Source organism: Pelophylax lessonae (assembly GCF_965119305.1).
Source record: "Pelophylax lessonae genome assembly, chromosome: 6".
Classification (NCBI taxonomy): Eukaryota; Metazoa; Chordata; class Amphibia; order Anura; family Ranidae; genus Pelophylax; species Pelophylax lessonae.
This window is the reverse complement of record NC_138773.1, coordinates 260,580,983-260,603,128: the sequence shown is the minus strand read 5'-3', so window position 1 is coordinate 260,603,128 and position 22,146 is coordinate 260,580,983. Positions and strand designations below refer to the sequence as shown.

General features: G+C 43.3%; 1 protein-coding gene across 1 annotated transcript in view; it reads left to right on the top strand.

The window, feature by feature from the left end:
- Positions 1 to 22,146, top strand: part of LRP2 (LDL receptor related protein 2) — a 369,604-nt gene that overhangs the window by 4,695 nt on the left and 342,763 nt on the right. The gene's annotated exons all lie outside the window — the stretch shown is intronic.

Below are 22,146 nucleotides of genomic sequence, written 5' to 3'. Positions count from 1 at the left end.
GGGGTGGACTATGCGGGCTGAGTTATTCGTTATTTTGTTCATACCATGTGCGGAAATGTGCGTTTTTATGCACCTGATCAAAGCAGGTCTCCAAAAGGGAACATAGCTCACAGTTTTTTTTAGATGTCCTATTCCTGCCACAATGGAGCATAGAGATGCAGAAAATAAGAGAAAAAAATGTATGTGTATATGTATATGTGTATATGTGTGTGTGTGTGTATATATATATATATATATATATATATATATATATATATATACACACACAATATTTCACAAAAGTGAGTACTTCCCTCGCATTTTTGTAAATATTTTATTATATCTTTTCATGTGACAACACTGAAGAAATGACACTTTCCTACAATGTAAAGTAGTGAGTGTACAGCTTGTATAACAGTGTAAATTTGCTGTCCCCTCAAAATAACTCAACACGCAGCCATTAATGTCTAAACCACTGGCAACAAAAGTGAGTACACCCCTAAATGAAAATGTCCCAAATGGGCCAAAGTGTCAATATTTTGTGTGGCCACCATTATTTTCCAGCACTGCCTTAACCCTTTTGTGCATGGAGTTCCCCAGAGCTTCACAAGTTGCCACTGGAATCCTCTTCCACTCCTCCATGACGACATCACAGAGTAGTTGGTGAATGTTAGAGACCTTGCACTCCTCCACCTTCCGTTTGAGGATGCCCCACAGATGCTCAATAGGGTTTAGGTCTGGAGACATGCTTGGCCAGTCCATCACCTTTACCCTCAGCTTCTTTAGCAAGGCAGTGGTCGTCTTGGAGGTGTGTTTCTTTAGCAAGGCAGTGGTCGTCTTGGAGGTGTGTTTTGGGTCGTTATCATGTTGGAATACTGCCCTGCGGTCCAGTTTCCGAAAACATGGGATCATGCTCTGCATCAGTATGTCACAGTACATGTTGGCATTCATGGTTCCCTCAATGAACTGAGGAAGCCATAGCCTGGCGAAACATGTAGAGATTAAGTTACTGCATTATCATTGTAAAAGCCATATGGGTATTCCTTGATGGTTTTATATGAAATGTCCACTATTTTAAATGTTCATAATAAAATGTATATTTACTTTCTTGTGTTACGCCTTTAAAATCCCGTCTTTGCTCTTTCTATACATTTTGAATCCAAAGGATGTGGAGCTGGGGACTCTTAGACATCAGACAGTTCTTTCTTTTTAGATAAATGCAGCATGTTTGCATTTTTCTGCACCACACCAGAACTCACCTGAAGTCTCCGCCTGTCCCCACACCAGAAATTAATGGATTGTCCCTTTGTGACTTTTCAATAAAGTAAAAAAAAATGTATACAGTGCTTGCATTGTAAGAACACAAGGCACCGCCCCTCACCATGCATAACATGCTAAAACAGTATCTTCATTATAGCTTGCGAAAAGGGGGAATGTGCCAAAAACCGGCCTTAGACGGATTGAAATTTAACCGGTTAAGCAGGAACTGGCAATATTTCATTCCAGGTATGGGCAGGCTGGTTGTACTAAAGATGATCTATCAACCACTGCAGTACTTTTTTCCTGTTGCTATATGTCCTCTGTCTGATAGCCAGCATCATTCAACCCGCTTCATTGGAGCCCAGGTCCTCCTGAACCCCCTGTGACTGGACTGTGAAAGGAAAAGCAGCACAGCAATGAGCTCATCTCTGTTATTCTGCTTTCCCTTCTTACTGGCATGCATCTTGTCAGCACATAAACTGATTGGCTCCTTGTGCTGCTTCTTCCTCTCACATTCACACAGTCCCTGCTGTATAGAAACTGCAAAAAGGCTCTTGCAATGTGAAATTTAGAAGTTTACATTGTATTGTAAAAATATATTTAAATATGTTTTATTGATTCCAGAACTGCATTTATGTGTGTCCATTGCATCTTCCTGGAGTTCAGCTTTAATGCATATCTAAACCCCAAAAAATGAATATGTTGCAGGTTTCCAATCCATATATGTGGGGCTGCATTTGTTTTCTTTTCCAGAACATTTTAAACACGTATAGAAAATACCTGTTGATATTGCAGAAATTTTATGTCTGTCACTTCCTCTGAGCTCAAACATCCTTATCTTATTTGTGTAAACCAGCCATGGCCAACCTGCAGCCCGGAACCGCAGGCAATGCGGCCCACTGCCCCCTGCCAATTTTTTTTTTTTTGCTGTGGACGAAGGCAGGCAGGTCGGGGGCATGGCCACAGCGGCTTCCAACTAACTGTTGGCAAAGGCTGCCTCGGAAGGGATCATCCTCTAGTTGTGTTAAATTAGTGCTGGGGGGGGGGGGTGCGGCAAGGGCGCGGCGGTGTTTTATCACTTATATACCTTAACTATAGTATATATTTTATATGCGGCCCGAGAATTTCTCTACACTCAATGTGGCCCAGAAAAGCCAAAAGGTTGGACACCTATGGGTAAACTATTCATTCCATCAACCTACCATGTAATGGCGATGGACAAAGGTAGACATAGTTGAAGTCCAGCCTGGGTGACCACAATGACTCCTTCCATAAATGCAGTGAAGAACTCATCATAGCCACCTAGGGATGAATAGTGTATTATTCACAGGATTACCGGGTACAAAAAGGAAACAAAACTTGAAAAAAATAAAACGAATGTAGCCACCACATCAATGGACTGGTAAGCTGCAACATATTACATTTTTCTTTTTGGGTTTAGATACACCTAAATTTCCTTCTTCAGAAAATTGGGATCCCCTGCGACGTGATCTCCCCAGGAGATTCTTTCTGGTCTCTTTCTGAAGGACTGTTATGTGGGACCTCTGTGTTGACCTCCTGGATCATTGCCCTACCATGATGAGATTTCCCTACTTTTCCTGTTTGTTTGAAATGTATTTTATATTGTGAAGAATGCAAAAGGAGGATCTGGAACATACAAAAGTGAATGAGAGCACCCAACACTGGACAGGAGTGGAGCCAGAAATTATGGCAGGGAGATGCCTCTTTTGAAGCATCCAAAAAATACAGAAAGCTAGGAAATGATTAATCTCACCAGGCTCTACCTAATAATAAAATATCGATGAAATGACCCTTAAGCCATGTGGCGCTGACCAGTGCACAATTACATTTCTGGCCCTTTTCGCTTTGAATCAACTGTATTACATCAAGTAGAACTATGGGCAAAACTTATTTTTTTTTATTTTGGATAGAGTAATGGAGGGTCATAACCCCTGTTGGTTTATTTTTTACCATCTGTGCTCCATTGGGGAGATTTCACTTCCTGTCCCATAGCCAAACAGGAAGTGAGAGTAAATCCCTACTAATTAGGGAATCCCTTTTGGACCTCCAAGTCACCAGAACTGGTCTCCCTAGAAAGATTTCCCCTCTATTACTTTTCTAGAGATAAGCCAAATTTTCTTTACCTTCACTGTCAATGATAAAGTAAACAGTACAAATAGAGAGTGTGAATCTCCACAACAGGGCACAGACAGCAATAAAAGCTCACAGGGGTTCAAATCCCTCTCCACTCTATCCAAAAAAAAAAAAAAAATTGCCTTTAGTTATACTTTAAGAGTATGCATATTACATGTTGATGTGTAGGCACCAGGATCATTTGGATTAGGTTTATGAAATCCATGCAGGTCTTTATTCTCATTTTAGCCCTACCATAGCACCAATGAAGTCTTATTCTTCCTGCTGCATAAAGGGAGTTTCACTCCCCCAGCTTAAATCTCTGTAATGTAAAATACATGGAAACAAACAAAAAGGGAGGAGGAGAGGGCCTTGTAATGGTCACAGCAGGTGGTTGGACCTGGAAACCTAAGTCTAGAGATCTCACCACTGGAATCCTCAGCAGTATCTGTTGGGTAATTTAACCCCCCCCCCCCCAAAAAAAATCTAATCACAATAAAATATCAGTTTTGAGTAGACCTGTGCCAGGAGCATCTAGGGCCAGCTTGCAGTCAGACAGAGGCATAGTGGTTGCAAAATTCAACATGCAGGCTATTATTTGCACTAATAACACTGCACAGAGATCAATAGTGTGCAACTGTGCATACGTTTTAGCATCCAATCAGGCTTCAGCTCCTGGCAGTTTACTGTAATCACAGTGATAAAAAATGAACAACATTTTAGATTGGTACTGCATTTTTCAGTTTGTAGTTTGCTTACTAAATAGGAGTATTATGCATCTGATTTAAAGCTGAACTTCGGCCAGGGAATAAAAAATAAAATTTTCTCTTTCAACTGCTCCCATGCAATCTTTTTTTTTTTTTGGAACATGAAGGTGTGTATTTTTGGTGACAGGACTTTATAAATTACTTTAGGCTGGCTACAGACGGTTCAAATCTCGGCCGCGTCCTGCTGAATTGGCTGATATTCGAACCATGTATGGGCAGGCTGAATGTAACAAGTTAATCGATCGATCAACTTGGGTACAACCAGCCTCCCAGATTTATATACGATTATGGTATAGCCGCTAGCAATAATTACTGCCTTCCCACAACAGGGACGGCTTCCCCTGCCGGGAGAATACAATGGCTCACTAGGAGGGGTTCCCCTATCAACACTCATAGAAAAAAAAAAAGGGAAGAACCCAGAGAGTCTAAAATGTTGGGGAACTCAACCCCAAATAGGGGAGTTAGCCCACATTAATCTTCTCAAATTTAGGACTTTTAAGGCTGTGAGGTTGTCATAAACTGGGAAAACGCACAATAGTTTTAAAATAATATCTTTATTCAAATGATCAAAAAAGATAAAAACATTGTATATAAGTTGTACAATCATAATTCAGGCACATATGCTTAGATACATTCAGTGTAGATACAGTGCTGGTAGGTCCTACACGTTTCACTGAGCGTTCTGCTTGTTGATTTGCTTCTTCAGGGACCACATGTAGTACTTATGGCACTTTTCCACTGCAAGTACCGGCTAGTACCGGCTCGGCTCTACTCGGCCCTGCTTGGCCTGGTTTGCTTTTCCACTGCTGGTACCGCATGGTATAGGGTTGGAACGGTTCGGTACGGTACGGTATAGGTTTGCTTTTCCACTAAAGCAGTACTAAAGTTAAGTGGGTGGGATAACAACGGGGTGGGTGGGATTCTCTGACCAATCAGTGGCTAGTAGTGACTGCATGCAAAGGATTGTGGGATATGGTACCAGTTTGGTACCTGTTGGAACCACAATCGAGTAGGTACTGTTTTTTCAGGGCCGTACCGTTTGGTTCCATGCAGTGGAAAAGCAAACCTATACCGTACCGTACCGAACCGTTCCGACCCTATACCATGCGGTACCAGCAGTGGAAAAGCACAAAAGGGTGCCGAACCGGTACGGTTCCATGCAGTGGAAAAGCGCCATTAGAGACGGTTTCTACAGACAGTAATTAGAGGATCAGTCGCGGAGCATGCCAGGCACTTAAAGTAACCTTCCATGGCAGAAATGGTAGGAAAAAGACCCAGTGGCTAGACGTCCCCCACATATGAGTAGGCACCCCCAAGGGGCCACCACAGAGAGGGTATTCCTATGGACAGGCACTGGACCGCACCAATATCTCTGAGGCAGGCTGGGACAGCAGTGAGATAAGGGACCGAGCGGAAGTCCACTCTTCCACAAATGTCCGTCCACAGTCTAAGCAATCAAGCTAGAGAGAAGGGTCTAATCTCCTGTCCTGTAATAGCAGGGAGCCGCGTCACTGTCTGTGTTAATGGGGCAACCCGTGGTTGCAGCAAAGAAATTGACTCCATGTATCGCCTGCCTTATGGGGAATGGGTTCACTTCAGACAGTTGTAGATCAATCATTAAAGTGGTTATAAAGGCTCAAGGTTTTTTACGTTCATGCATTCTGTGTGCAGCAGCCCCCCCCCCCCCCAATACCTATCTGAGCCCCATCTCTATCCAGTGATGGGCATAAGAGCAGTGGTTCTCTCGGATATCTCCCTCTCCATTGGCTCCCACTGCTGTCAATCAAAGCCAGTGAGCCAATGAGAAGAGAGCAGGGGCGGGACCAAGCCAGACTTTGCGTGTGAATGGACACACGGAGCAGTGGCTCAGGAGAGCAGGCTGCTTGCTATGGGGGCACTCGGCAGGAGGGAGGAGCCAGGAGTGGAGTGGCAGCAGGGAACCTGAGAAAGAGAGGATTAGGGCTCCTCTGTGCAGAACCATTGCACAGAAAAGAGAAGTGTAATGTGTTTGTTATAAAAAAAAAATAATAATAATCAAAAAACAAAAGCATACTCACAAATATAATGCAAGCAAATGGCTGCAATGTAATAATATCCAGCTGTAGGGAAGATCCTAGATCTGAAGAAGGGGTGCGTTCCCCGAAAGGCATAAGCCTGCCAATTCGAGAGATCGTTTGGGCCAGGTGGTGCTGCCCTGGGGCGGGATCTTATTCCAATGGCACCATTATATTACTGAGAATGATTTTGGCTTTTGGTTTCAATAAAAAGTTTTCCCGAGTGCATTACACCGCATTCACACTGAAGCAGCACGACTTCGGGGGGGGGCACCTGTGAAGTCGCGTGAACTGCGACTTTGGCCCGACTTGCACGGACTTCACAGAATGAATGTCTATGCAAGTCACTCCAGGTTTCCCCTAAGTAGTACAGGAAGCTTTTTCTAAGTCGGAGCGACTTGTGTCGCTCCTATTAGAACGGTTCCCGTACCACACAACGGACCGCGACTTGTCAGGCTGACAAGTTGCCTGACAAGTCGTATTAGTGTGAATGGACACTAAAGCCCCATACACACGCACAGATCGTCGTCATACAAACGTCGGCGGATGAAAGATCTGCCGATTGTACGCGTGTTAGTATGGTGCCTCCGACAGCTGTCTGCACACAATCCGCGGACAAGAGTCTTTCTTGCAAACATGAAAATTTTTGTCTGCGGACACCAGAACGGACGATTGTTCGCCTGTCAGTACAGAAATCAGCCGACAGACCGCAGATTTGCAAGACTGGGCATGCTCAGAAAATAAAAAACACAGGGAAAGTTAACCATTACATGACATCACTTCTGCAGTCAGCTGAAGTCTGCGGACAAAATTCTTGTGCTGTCCTTGTGCTGTCTTTGCACTTTTCAACAGACACCGACATCCCGGGGAGAAAAGACGAACATTTGTATGACGACGATCTGTGCGTGTGTACGGGGCTTAAGGCTTTTGCACCCTGCTGTTTGTTTTTACAGTTTTCTGTAATATTCCCTTGTCTGAGGAAAGCAGAATCAGTGGAGCATTTCAGTTGCAGAGTACTATTTGATATATACAGTCGATGGGACCATCCAGATGTCCAAGCTTCTGAGCACTGGGGTGATTGTACATTCATATTTTTCCATAAAGAAGCTGGGGAAAACTGATTACATGCATAACCTTTTTGTGTCTGGCAACAAAGTGGAAAAAGTGGCAGCTGTGTTAACACTTTGGCAATTTTACCCGTAGCTCCAACCTATTTATCTAATGCAACGCAATTAGATAAACAGGTTGCCCACACAAAACTGCTTGCAAACGGTGCCTTAAAGTGTTACTAAACCCACACAGTAAAAGCAGTCTGTATATGCAGTAAAGCATGCTTCTTATACTCACTGTAGAACCTAAGGGGTTAATCCTGCGCATTGTGTAAAAAGACCGTTTGGTCCTGTCTCTCTGATCCTCCCCTTCTTCCACTGTCCACAATCCATTTCCTGATAGTACAGAGCCTTGGAGGCACTCTGCACAATTTGGTGTGTATTGCTAGAGATTTTTTTTTTTTTTTTTTTTATGAGAGGGCATGTAATCAGCACAGGGCCAATTAGCACTGTCCAGAGAAAGGGTCGGGGGCCATGCAGCCTCATAGGACAGTCAGAGGAGAATGAAAACTCCTCCTACAAGCTTTAACCAGACACTGATAGAAGTCACGAGACTGCTATATACTACTGATGAGAAAAGGTATTTAGCAGGTTATATTTACTAAAACAATTGCATTTCCTTGTTCTGCTTACTGTGGGAGACCAGAGTGAGTGCAGGGTTTAGTAACACTTTAACCCGTGCTAGTGTAAATTTTTTTTATTCAATAAATTGGCTACTTTAAAGGCTAATTTAAAATCTGGGGTTAAAAAACACAGCTGAAGTTGCCTTGCCAGGCCTTGATTGAAAGTTCCAAACTTTTTGTGGCTTGAGGAAGTTTGATAACCTGTGAATGCCTCTTGTGCCATAACTTTGGTCTCATTCACGGTGCTTTTGGTTCCATGCATATTGCTACATTTCATAATGTCATCAACATCCTTGGTTGGTCCAAAATCCAAAAGGTTTAGCTCTCATACGTAGCAAACATTTTCCTCCATTAGATTGAATTAGAAAATGAATGCTATTTACAATGATGATCAAAATGTCACCCTCACAGACAGCTAAAAGGACTTTTCTAAGTGGGGTTGATCCTAGAATCATGCAGACTCCGTCAGATGGGTGGTCAATCAATTGTCACTTAAGGCCTAGCATTGCCTATCCCTAGAGGAAGCCTGGTTGAGAATGGATTCTTTGGACACATGGACAAAAACTTATACCAAATGCATGTGCAGAGTTTGTAAAATGCGTACTACTGCATCAAATATGAAGAAAAATGCAATTTCATGCCTGTCTATTTTTTCTATGGAAACATATTTAAAGTGGTTTTTATTAATTTTATTTTTTATTCTTACCACTATAAAAATAGGCATGTAACATCTAGCAATGAGCCAGTAATCTGTGATTGTTCTGATGGATCTCAAATAATGAAAGATTAAATATGATTGATATGATTGGAGTTGCGCGTAGTCTAGTGTTCATGAGCAGTATACAGTATATATGAGTCATATTTGGTACAATTTATTTTCAAGCAATGAGGAGTTCTCAGAAATGAGGGATTTATTTGTGATCACGTATTGGCCTTCAGCATGCTGGAAATTTTCAGTAATTGTTCAGCAAACAAAATCTCAGTAATTGCTCAGCAAGCATTTACCTTTCCCGTAGAAAAGCCAAATATCCCTTCATCATGTGTGTCCTGGATACTTACATTGCCAGTATATGAGGGGCAAAATTGAAATTGATGTAGGTCTGTGGAAATGCAAACTCTACATTCTGTTTCCCTTTCCGTGTTTTGTCTTGGCTAAAATTATTATTCAGGATTTATATAGTGCCAACAATAGGCTGGGTTCACACTTATGGCACTTTTCCACTGCAAGTACCGGCTCAGCTCTACTCGGCCCTGCTTGGCCCGGTTTGGTTTTCCACTGCATGGTACCGCATGGTACAGTGTTGGAACGGTTTGGTATGGTTTGCTTTTCCACTAAAGTAGTACTAAAGTAAGTGGGTGGGATAACAATGATTCTCTGACCAATCAGTGGCTAGTAGTGACAAACAGTCAAGGCTGCATGCAAAGGATTGTGGGATATGGTACCGGTACGGCCCTGTTGGAACCACAACTGAGGTGGTACTGTTTAAGCGAGCTGTACCGTTCGGTTCCATGTAGTGGAAAAGCGCCGCCGTACCTAACGAACCGTTCCTACACCGTACCATGCAGTAACAGCAGTGGAAAAGCACAAAAGCGAGCCGAACCGTTCGGTTCCATGCAGTGGAAAAGCGCCAATAGGTGATGCAGGAACCAGCACGATTTTAGTGCGGGTTCCCACATCGCGTGTCTCTGGCAGGCAGTTCACACAAAGGTAATGACACCTCCAGATCGGTTTGCAGATCACATTGCGAACTGTCAAATGGGGGTGCAGGAATTGGATCGCATAGGTGTGAACACCCATGCGATCTGATTCCAGCACCGACCAAAAAAAGGGTCCTGCACCATTTTTGATAGAATGTGATGCAAATTTAGCCATACAATCTGTATGACTGAATTTGCATCGCACAGACATCGCATGTGATTTGCACAGCAATGCTGTGCGAATCACATGTGATGTCTGACATCACAATAGTGTGAACCTAGCCTTACAAAATAAAGCGAGACAGTACAGTTACAATACAATTCAATTCAAAAGGGTTCAGAAGGCCCTGCTCAAGAGAGCTTACAATCTAATTGTAATTTACTAATTTCAGCAGTAGAATGGGTACCTGTATGAACTCGCAGGTCTGTGCCATAAATGCACATGATCCTCTATTTGCACTGCTCTCCTGTCCCTATTTGACCAATACTATGAGGTGTATAATGTAGCATGAAAGCATGTGTGCCTGCTGTATACTACGGGGGGTTGGCAGCTTTTTGCCTTGAAGGCAACTGGATGCCCCAGTACAGCAGGATCACTCCGAGTCCAAATGCTTACAATGACAGATTGTTAGAACAAAGAATGTTGATAAAAGAACAAGCTCAGATGTTCCCACAGCTGCCCCCTCCTACAGCATTGAAACTTTTTTTTAATCTTAAAGTTGTTTTTCTAAAACTGCTAACTGACAGTTTGTAGCGTAAGCCATCCACATAGTAAACCTAGATGCCAGTACAATGACTATATACCTTTAACATTTAGATTCTATATTGAAAACCAAAGCTAGAACACCTGGGCTTGCTAGCACCAATGTCCAGAAATGTTCCTAAAACTCAAAACTGAATCCAGACTTAGCCTAGGTACACACATATGTGGGAAACGCAGCAATCCCTTCGCGTTTCCAGCAGTGCAGTTTGCCTACACAGGATCGCATGGTACAAAAGGACCATGTGATGCGGTTGTGGTGTGGCTCCAAAAAAGGTTCCTGTGCTTTTTTTAGTGCAATGCGGTGTGATTTGAAGCCCTTCACAATGATAGGGCTCAAATCGCACTGCACTGAATCACATAAGAGTTGCACAGGATTGCTGTGCGGTTCCCGTGCGATTTACATGCAAGCTTTAGTGTGAACCAGGGCTTAATTTAGAGAATGCTTGGATGCTCATTAACTAAGAGGCTGCTGTCTGGGCACTGAGGAGTGGGTCTCACATAGTAGGGAAAGTTGTTGCGAGCTTGAGTACCATCACATGCACAAATCAAGCAGTCTATTAAGGTTGCTTTTACACTTAGAAAATAGTTTTTGAAAGAGAATGAACTTTTTCGAACTGAAAAAGAACCTGTCCGCTTCTAAAGGAATGTCCCTGAAGATCAGTGACCCCTACATCACTGCTGTATCCTGTAGTGATGATGGGGTCGGAGGATGGAACCACAGCTCACCATGGGTGACAGAGACATCCGATACTTCCACAAGTGTTGAAAGCTGCAGAGAGTGACAGAGGCTGCAGTGCTTAAATTGAGAGAAGATAGGAGACGTGGACCACCAGAGAGGTGAGTATAAGACACCTGTTCTATTTGTGGGATTTTCCTTTAGGAATCCAGGGTCACATTACTAAATAACATGTGAAAAAGACTGCTCCAAGGCTCCTTCTTTTTTTTTTTTTCATTATTTATAGAATTTCTGACCTGAAACAAGGATGTAACAAGTAGTGAAACTTTAGATATACACTGTGACAGTGCTAGGCCCTGCCACTGTATGAGTATGGGAAAAAGCGACATGGGGTTTGCACTAACGCAGAGTGCAGGGCTCTGGAGTATTGTGTATGAGAACACTGGGACTTCAGTTTTCTATGGGCTTTGTAAGCCCGGATTGTGGTCTGGTGCTTGGAGACATCGAAAAAAAAATTGAGTCGGAAAAGTGTCTGGGTCTTACTGGAGACCTGTAAACTGTGTGAGTGTGCAGGTGTGCACACTCGTTGTAAGCATGGCCTGCCCAAAGGTCTGTGGTCTTGTTTGGAGACAGGTGTATGCTCCATTCAAGAGACAGGCCTACTCCTATTAGGAGAGGTGCATACTCAGAGACAGGTGTATGCTCCATTAAGGAGACAGGCCTACTCCCATTAGGAGAGGTGCATACTCAGATATAGGTGTATGCTCCATTAAGGAGACAGGCCTACTCCCATTAGGAGAGGTGCATACGCAGATATAGGTGTATGCTCCATTAAGGAGACAGGCCTACTCCCATTAGGAGAGGTGCATACGCAGATATAGGTGTATGCTCCATTAAGGAGACAGGCCTACTCCCATTAGGAGAGGTGCAACCGCAGATATAGGTGTATGCTCCATTAAGGAGACAGGCCTACTCCCATTAGGAGAGAGGCATTCTCAGAGACAGGTGTATGCTCCATTCAGGAGATAGGCCTACTCCCATTAGGAGAGGTGCAACCGCAGATATAGGTGTATGCTCCATTAAGGAGACAGGCCTACTCCTATTAGGAGAGAGGCATTTTCAGAGACAGGTGTATGCTACATTAAGGAGACAGGCCTACTCCCATTAGGAGAGGTGCATACTCAGAGACAGGTGTATGCTCCATTAAGGAGACAGGCATACTCCCATTAGGAGAGGTGCATACTCAGATATAGGTGTATGCTCCATTAAGGAGACAGGCCTACTCCCATTAGGAGAGTTCCATACTCAGATATAGGTGTTTGTTCAATTCAGGAGACAGGCCTTCTCCCATTAGGAGAGGTGCATACTCAGATATAGGTGTATGCTCCATTCAGGAGACAGGCCTACTCCCATTAGGAGAGTTCCATACTCAGATATAGGTGTTTGTTCAATTCAGGAGACAGGCCTACTCCCATTAGGAGAGGTGCATACTCAGAGACAGGTGCATTCTCCATTCAGGAGACAGGCCTACTCCCATTAGAAGAGGGGCATACTCAGGAGACAGCACTCTCCTATTGGAGGAAAGACTCCTTACCCACAGGACTGAAAGAAATGGGACTGCTGAGCAAGTCTGGAGGACTGGGAGAGCTTAAGTTACTTGGCAAGCCAAGGGGACTGAGGGAGTCTGTGAGTCTTGAAGGTGTGAGAGAGCCCGGAGTGTCAGGAAAACCCCTACTGAGAGGCCAGGGAGTGGCCTAAGCAGCGGCATTCTTGAAGAGAGAGCCAGGAGGCTCAGCATTTTCATTACTTGTTTTTACTGGTGAAAATCCCCTGCAGGGGCAACTGTTTTGAGGATCTTTAGTTTGTTTAATAAAAGCTGGTCATCAAATCCTAAACCACAGTTTGGACTGGAGTGGACTCACTACAAATGCTTCTCCCACTGACCTGAATTCCCCAATATTACAATACATACTTATTCCTAGGTCAGTGATCCAAGTGAGGATGAGGTTGACAGCTCTGATACTTGCATCTTTAAAAACGAGCCAAAAAACGCAGCTCTTCCTTTCTATCCTGATGGGTTCCTTCTAAAGCTGATCTTTTGTAACTTAAAGCGGAACTAAACTCTCTCAATCAACGTGAACTATTTTTATTCCTTATGCTGCTAGCATTGAAAAATAGATAGGAAGGTATATTATATATTTACATGTTTCAAAACCAGCTGCTTTCTGGTTTCTGGTCTAGGCCAAAATAATGTTTTACATCCCAGGTGTCTTCATGGGTCTTTCACCTGGAGAAGAAGAGGATGGGCTTTCTCGGCTAAGCACACTCTCCTGTCTGTATGTCAGAGAAGATGGATCCCAGAAAGTAATTGCTCCATGAATCATCTGCCCCTTCTCAAGATGGCTGCCACTAGAAATGTTAAGGTGTTTAACCATTTGACCTCCAGAAGACTTTCCCCCCTTCATGACCAGGCCATTTTTTGCGATACGGCACTTCATTATTTTACTAGACAATTGCGAGGTTGCGCGATGCTGTACCCAAATAAAAGTGATGTCTTTTTTTTCCCCCCACAAGTAGAGCTTTATTTTGGTGGTATTTGATCACCTCTGTGTTTTATTTTTTGCGCTATACAAAAAAAACCTGACCATTTTGAAAAAATATATATTTTTTTACTTTCTGCTATAAAACATATTTAATAAAACATTTAAAAAAAAAATCGAATTTCTTCATCAATTTGGGCCAATATGTATTCTGCTAAATATGTTTGGTGAAAAAAAATCCCAATAAGCAGGTCTTTTTTTCAGCTGGAACTTGGTGGAACTCAGTTCCACCACCTTTCTCTCAGAGCCTCTGCTCCCTGCTCATCACTATCACTCATAATCACAGAGGTCTGGCTTCCTGTGTTTTCCAAGTGCAGTATGGGGACAAAGGAGATGCCGGTGCCTGGGGTGCAGTGTGACTGCTGACACCCCCACTGGATGATCTCCCTGCAAGTGAGAGAGGTGACGCCATCTACAGTGGGAGGTACTAGAGAAGAAGAGGGATAAAAGTGAGATGTGGATGCAGAACTAAGCAGCTGTGGAAGAAGGCTGAACACTGCACTCTGTGTGTAGCACACCCCTGAACTCTGCACTATGTATGTAGCACACCCCTGAACTCTGTACTCTGTACATAATGTACTCCTGGTATTTGATGCCCCTTTTAGACCCTCCCACTGTTATCTAATGATTCACTAAGTTTTTTGGGTTGTGGTTGAGTTCCTGCACCTTTTTTCTGCGCCAGGGGCCCCCACTAAAGAAGGGACTGAGGACCCACCACTGCCCCCCAATACTCCAGACACCCCCCCATTGCCCCAGTCCCTGCTGAGCTGTCAACTAAGCCCCCGGAGCCCCCTTGAACAGAGAGAGAATGAGAACAAGAAAGAGGACATGGAACAGTTTGCTCACCTGGCTGCCTCTGTCCATCAGGACATCCAGCCGTAGATCCAGATATCCATGCAGTGTGCGGAAGTTCACCATCTTCAGAGCCGCTAAGCACCCCTTCAGACCGACTCTGTTTACCAAGCCGCGCTGTCATCCTCCCCTCAGCAGGCTCCATGGTGCAGTTGCCGGCTCCAGAGCCCGACAGGCACCCGCTGATGACGTCAGCAGCCGCAGCCACACCAGAACTCTGGGTGCTCCCTCTCCTACTCCCACGCTGGGCTCTGTGAGAGATGGTGGAAGCCTCACCAGCTGACCTCCCGCTCCTTCCATCTGCAGCACCTGCTCCGCGATGCCCAAACACAGGGGAAAGCTGTCGCCCACGTCTTCTGTCACTGGGTGCCCAAGCCGCTCCAGGAAGCAGGTGTGCGATTGGCTGGTGGGGTCAGAGGGTCCCTTGTGGGTCTCCCAGAATGACATTGAACCCGAGATGTCACCCCAGGACTGAAGCGCTCAGAAGGCCTAGATCTCCTAGCATGTTAGCGACCAGAAGAGGGCCCAGGAGATACCTGCCTGGACTCCTGCGATAAGTGTGATATTTTGTCTTTTGGCCACCCAGGGCCTCTGGCCAAAGTCGCAGCTCTAAGCTGGAACAGCATGTTGTCCAAGTCACCCATCTTTTGCTCTTCCTACAGGTGAAGTCCAGGAATGCATAAGAAAACTATTTGATCCTGTGATGAGCTCTGACTGAGCTCTGACACGATCCCCCCTCCTCTCTACCCACTACAGGACACATCGTCTGCCTTGAACTCTTCAATCTGGTAATCAGAATGCATCATTCTAAATTACCCAACTAAGACTCTGCTTCTTCTGCAGTCTCCAGTCATGCTGACCTTCCTCCTAGCTTCACTCAGCCCCAGGCCATATACTGTTTATTTCCACTTTAAGATGTTTTTTTTTTAATTTTGGATAGTGAGGGGAAGGATTTGTAACCCTTGGCAGTTTTCATTACTGTTTGGGGCTCTGTTAGAAAGTGTCATGGTCAGGGGTCAGGTTCTGGGGCCAAAAGCAATTGCAGTGTAAATGTTCACACTAAGCCAGCAGGATAAATGCACAAGCAGGTCCGACCAGTGAGTGAAGTGGGCTCACCTGTGGCGTGGGGGTCTAAGTACTAACCGTTTTTAAGGTGAGTATATCCTTTAGGTCTCATGCACAATGGAAATATAAAAATGCCAGGAGCGTTAGCTGTAGAAAGCTGTAGCTGTAGAATGAGTTATGCAGCATTTTTGCAGCAGCGTTTATCAGCTTTTTTTTTTTTTTAGCAAGACTAAAAAAAATACAAAAATTAGAATATCTTCAAAAACTTCAGTAATTCGAATTAAAAAGTGAAACTCATATATTTTATATAGACGTGTTACACACAGAGTGATATATTTCAATCCTTTATTTCTTTTAATTTTGATGTTATTTTGATTAGTGAAAACCCAAAATTCAGTATCTCAGAAAATTAGAATATTACAAAAGACCAAAAAAAAAAAAATTTTAATACAGAAATGTTGGCTTACTAAAAAGTATGTCCATGTTCAAGCCAACATTTCTATAATAAAAATCTTTTTTTTTTTTTTTTTTTTATTGGTCTTGTGTGATAATGTAGTTTTCTGAGATACTGAATTTTGGGTTTTCACTAGCCGTAAGCCATAATCATCAAAATTCAAAGAAAGTCTTGAAATAGATCACTTTGTGTGTAATGCATCTATATAAAATATATGAGTTTCCCTTTTTGAATTGAATTACTGAAATAAATCAACTTTTTGATGATATTCTAATTTTATGAGCTGCACCTGTATACTTGCACAAAAGCTTATGGCTCAAAAACGCTAATAAAATGCAGAATAGCCACGTTTTTCAACGTTTTTAAGCTTTTATTAGAGCGTTTTTACAGCTGAAAAACTCCTCTTAAAACCAGCCAGAAAACGCCCTTGTCAAAAAATGCTGATAACAGCCTATCAGCCAAAAACAGCAGCTGTAAAAATGTCCAGTTTGCATTAGGCCTAAAATGTTTGACTGGGCTGAACATTTGTGTGCATTGACCGACTGGGGGATTGGAATGCCAACGAGTGGTCAGATTTTGCCTCTGATATCTGTGGACAGATTTAAGTGCATCTCATAGATTGAATATTGAGTAAAAAAATGCTCATCCTAACTGACAGGGAGCCTTCATGCATCATTTTTTCTGGAGATGGAAAAATTAGGAAACTTCAGTAAAGGAAGCTCATAGTGCTTTATAAAAGATAATAGAGCTAGCCTAAACATATGAAAAGGCATTCATTTCCATCATATGCAATTATATGCTTCAAAAACCGTATGACATTGCTGTCATATTGTTATTGCACGGTTTTCACAGAGCCATGTTTTGTGTCTTTTTATCCAGCTTAAGATGGTTTAAAGTTCTTGGATATGGTAGTCACCGTACAAGATAATCAGACTAATTGAGTATTAGCAGTGTCTGTGACCTGGCACCGGCATCTTGGCAGCACGGAGGTGAAGACATATGTTTATACCGCTAAGAAGTGACAATTTCTAAGTCTGTCGGGTTCCTTGTCTCTGGAACAATTTAATGCAGCCCTTGCCTATCGCTCTTCTGATTTTAGGCATAGTCCTGATTTTGCTTTGAAGTATTGCCACTACATTTTTTTATTCTGTCATGGTTCTAAATACATAATTTGTGTTTTATCTACGGCATATAGGGCCTGTTCACACATAAACATGCATTGAAATTAGTGATCGACCGATATCGTTTTTTCATTGCCGATACCGATATTTTGGTCATCGCGTATCGGTATTGGCCAATATGGGCCGATATTTTCGTACATTTAAAACATTTTTTTATTTTTTTGCTTGACAGGTACTCTTGTGGAGAGATATGGGGGTCTAAAAGACCCCAAACCCCTCCTCTGCACTTAAAAGCATTCAAAACGCCAAGTTTGACTGTTTTGAATGCTGTAATTTTTTTTAAATCTGGCGCCAGTACCCAGAAGTGATGTCATGGAGACCCAATCAGAGCCGAATGCGGTTTTGATCGGGTCTTCACCGGCCGTGCACGCTGGTTGCCCGGGTCTCCAGGTAGGACGGGAGACCCGGACGAGCCATGGAAGGTGGAGGCGGGAGGGGGGATGTCACCTCCCGCTCCTTGTAATGACAAGACAGCCAACCATCGGCTATGGACGACGGTACTGGGGTGATGCCTCTAGTTGCAGGCATCACTCCGGTACAAGCACTTTCCCTAAATATCAGCAATATTGGTAATCTCAGGGGCCAATTCTGATATATTGCATATCAGCCCTCGATATATATCGGCTTTGCCGATAATCAGTCGATCCCTAATTAACCGCTTGCCGACCGCCACACGACTATCTACTGCGGCGGTCAGCCCCTCACAGGCAAAGCGACATAGGGCTACGTCGCTAGCCTGTGAGGCTCTAGGGAGCAAGCGCGCGCTGCCAGAGGCGCGCTCCCGCGCGGTCACGAACCCCCCCGCGCGTGTGCCCGGCAGACCCGATGTCCGCCGGGCACTCGCGATCGTCCATTACACCGAAAGAAAGGCAGGCGGCTAATGTAAACAAAGCCGCCTGTCATTCTTCCCTGTGTAAGAATGGAGATCAGAGGGTTCTACTATGTAGGACCGTTGATCTCTGTTCTTACACTAGTAGCCACAGCCAATCACAGTTAGAAACACGCCTCTAGGGACACACTTAACCCCTCCCTCTCCAATAAAGTTAACTCCTTCACTGCCAGTGTCATTATTACAGTAACAGTGCATATGTATAGCACTGATTACTGCAGTAATGTCACTGGTAACCCCAAAAGTGTCAAAAATGTCAGTCAAGGGTCCGATCTGTCCGCCGCAATGTCGCAGTCCCGCAAAAAAAAGCGCAGATCGCCGCCATTACTCGTTAAAAAAAACCCAACAAAAATGACAAAAATCTTTCCCTTAGTTAGTAAACGCAATAACTTTTGCGCAAACCAATCAAAATACGCTTTTTGCAATTTTTTTTTTTTATTACCAAACATATGTAGCATAAAACAAATTGTCCTAAAATGTTTTGATTTTTACATTTTTTTGGGGGAATTTCATATAAAAAAATGTGAAAAATATTGTTATTTTTGCAAAATTGACGCTCTTTTTTTGTTTATAGCGCATGATCAAAAAATCGCACAGGTGATCAAATAACACCAAAAGAAAGCTCTGTTTGTGGGAAAAAAAGGACGTCAAATTTGTTTAGGTACAGCATCGCACGACCGCGCAATTGTCCATTAAAGTCACGCAGTGCCGAATCGCAAAATAGGCCCTGGTCAGGAAGGGGGTAAAATCTTCCAGGGCTTAAGTGGTTAAAATGCATGAAAATGCCTGTAAAATAAATGAGCATTGGCGTGCCTTTTCATGTGTGTTGACACAGGTTTTTATGCATATTAAATTGCTATTGTAAGGGGCAAAATAATAAAAAGCTTTTTTTTTCTCTGTAGATTTGCATTTCCTCTGTGTGCATTACATACATAAATGGGTCTGATTATACAAAAATGATAAATAGTTGTGAGTGGAATCTGGTGGGCCTGGTCAAACGTTGGCTTTTTTGTCTTGGGTACATGCATCTACCAAGATCCACCTGGGTCTCCCTGCCCACCCTTGTGTGCTCCAGCTCTTTCTTTTGCACTCTCCATATTCAACAAATAAATCTAAATTAAAATTGTGAGGCATCATTTTTAAAAAAACATTTTTGGGTGATATGGTGTCATTCTTGGTGTTAGTAGCTTGATTTGGCACAGATGTTTTTGGCGTGAAATTATATATTTAAAAAAAATGCATTCTCCATAACAATAACATAAATCCAAATGGGAGATTGGGAACCCCCGTAATGATCAAGCTGGTCTCACCATAGAGATGGTACATTTCAGTCTGTTTTATAGTGCTTTGATATTTCTTCGAATGCCACCCATTTATCATAAGACCCCTTGCACATAATTAAAAAATCTTTAGAGATAGTTCCACAGCTGCTTTTGGATATACAGGTCCCTCTCAAAAAATTTGCATATTGTGATCAAGTTCATTATTTTCTGTAATGTACTGATAAACATTAGACTTTCATATATTTTAGATTCATTACACACAACTGAAGTAGTGCGAGCCTTTTATTGTTTTAATATTGATGATTTTGGCATACAGCTCATGAAAAACCAAAATTCCTATCTCAAAAAATTAGCATATTTCATCCGACCAATAAAAAAAAAAGTGTTTTTAATACAAAAAAAGTCAAACTTCAAATAATTATGTTCAGTTATGCACTCAATACTTGGTCGGGAATCCTTTTGCAGAAATGACTGCATCAATGCGGCGTGGCATGGAGGCAATCAGCCTATGGCACTGCTGAGGTGTTATGGAGGCCCAGGATGCTTCGATAGCGGCCTTGAGCTCATCCAGAGTGTTGGGTCTTGCGTCTCTCAACTTTCTCTTCACAACATCCCACAGATTCCCTATGGGGTTCAGGTCAGGAGAGTTGGCAGGCCAATTGAGCACAGTAATACCATGGTCAGTAAACCATTTACCAGTGGTTTTGGCACTGTGAGCAGGTGCCAGGTCGTGCTGAAAAATGAAATCTTCATCTCCATAAAGCTTTTCAGCAGATGGAAGCATGAAGTGCTCCAAAATCTCCTGATAGCTAGCTGCATTGACCCTGCCCTTGATAAAACACAGTGGACCAACACCAGCAGCTGACATGGCACCCCAGACCATCACTGACTGTGGGTACTTGACACTGGACTTCAGGCATTTTGGCATTTCCCTCTCCCCAGTCTTCCTCCAGACTCTGGCACCTTGATTTCCGAATGACATGCAAAATTTGCTTTCATCCGAAAAAAAGTACTTTTGGACCACTGAGCCACAGTCCAGTGCTGCTTCTCTGTAGCCCAGGTCAGGCGCTTCTGCCGCTGTTTCTGGTTCAAAAGTGGCTTGACCTGGGGAATGCGGCACCTGTAGCCCATTTCCTGCACATGCCTGTACACGGTGGCTCTAGATGTTTCTACTCCAGACTCAGTCCACTGCTTCCGCAGGTCCCCCAAGGTCTGGAATCGGTCCTTCTCCACAATCTTCCTCAGGGTCCGGTCACCTTCTCGTTGTGCAGCGTTTTCTGCCACACATTTTCCTTCCCACAGACTTTTCACTGAGGTGCCTTGATACAGCACTCTGGGAACAGCCTATTCGTTCAGAAATTTATTTCTATGTCTTACCCTCTTGCTTGAGGGTGTCAATGATGGCCTTATGGACAGCAGTCAGGTCGGCAGTCTTACCCATGATTGCGGTTTTGAGTAATGAACCAGGCTGGGAGTTTTTAAAAGCCTCAGGAATCTTTTGCAGGTGTTTAGAGTTAATTAGTTGATTCAGATGATTAGGTTAATAGCTCGTTTAGAGAACCTTTTCATGATATGCTAATTTTTTGAGATAGGAATTTTGGTTTTTCATGAGCTGTATGCCAAAATCATCAATATTAAAACAATAAAAGGCTTGCACTACTTCAGTTGTGTGTAATGAATCTAAAATATATGAAAGTCTAATGTTTATCAGTACATTACAGAAAATAATGAACTTTATCACAATATGCTAATTTTTTGAGAGGGACCTGTACAGTAAAAATGTCTTTGTCTTTAGGCTGCATTTACTAATATGGGAAATATGGGCTGTAATGAACATGAGGTGCACATCCATAAACATCAGCCAGAGGAATACAGGTTTGTTCACTGACCAGCACTCTCTAAACTCCAACTCCACCCAAATGTTTTTATGTTACTTTTGGAGAGAATAAAGACAGGTTAGAGCCTCTGTCATGTGTTTATTGCCATCTGAATCCCTGTTAGGCTCCTTTCACATGGTCCGGTTCCACCGACGGACTCCGTGCTGCTCAGCGGGGGATCGATCTGTCCCCCATAGAGCTGTCCTCTATGGGGGAATCGGATGAGATTGGACCGCTTGTCCGTTCTCATCCGATCCCATTCGCTGGACGGATGGAAAATAGGGTTTCCATCCGTCCGGATTTCACAGACAGGATCAGAATTGGATAGCAGTGGGTGTCAGCAGAGATGTCTCTGCTGACATCCGCTGCTCCATAGGGGTTCATGGAGGATCCAATCAGTTCCGCCTAAAAAACTGAAAGGCGGATCTGATCGGATCGTTCGTGTGAAAGGGGCCTTAGAGAGATTTCCCATTACTTCCTGTGATAAAGGAAGTGATAAGACACCTCTCCGAATGGAACTATTGGAACTCAGATAAAAACAAAAACACATTTTAGTTTGAGTGAGTTAAAGAGTAACTCCACTTTGGTTGAGAAGAAAAAAACATTCCCCTCTGGGTGATCTATGGACATTGCAGGGATTTGTGAACCAACTATGTTGCAGATTGCTACCATTAGTTATTCTGAAGAAATAACTTTATGTCCATGTGCAGAGTGAATCTATATGGAAGTGATTTTATAATCATCAATCAGCTGCTACACCTTCAGGGCTCCAAAAACGTAAATGTCAGGGTTTGCATCCTTTTAAACGTGATTTCCCTTTGGGAGCATCTCGCCAAAAATTACATTTTTGTTGCAGGGGATGCTCAAAATCTGACTTGTATCT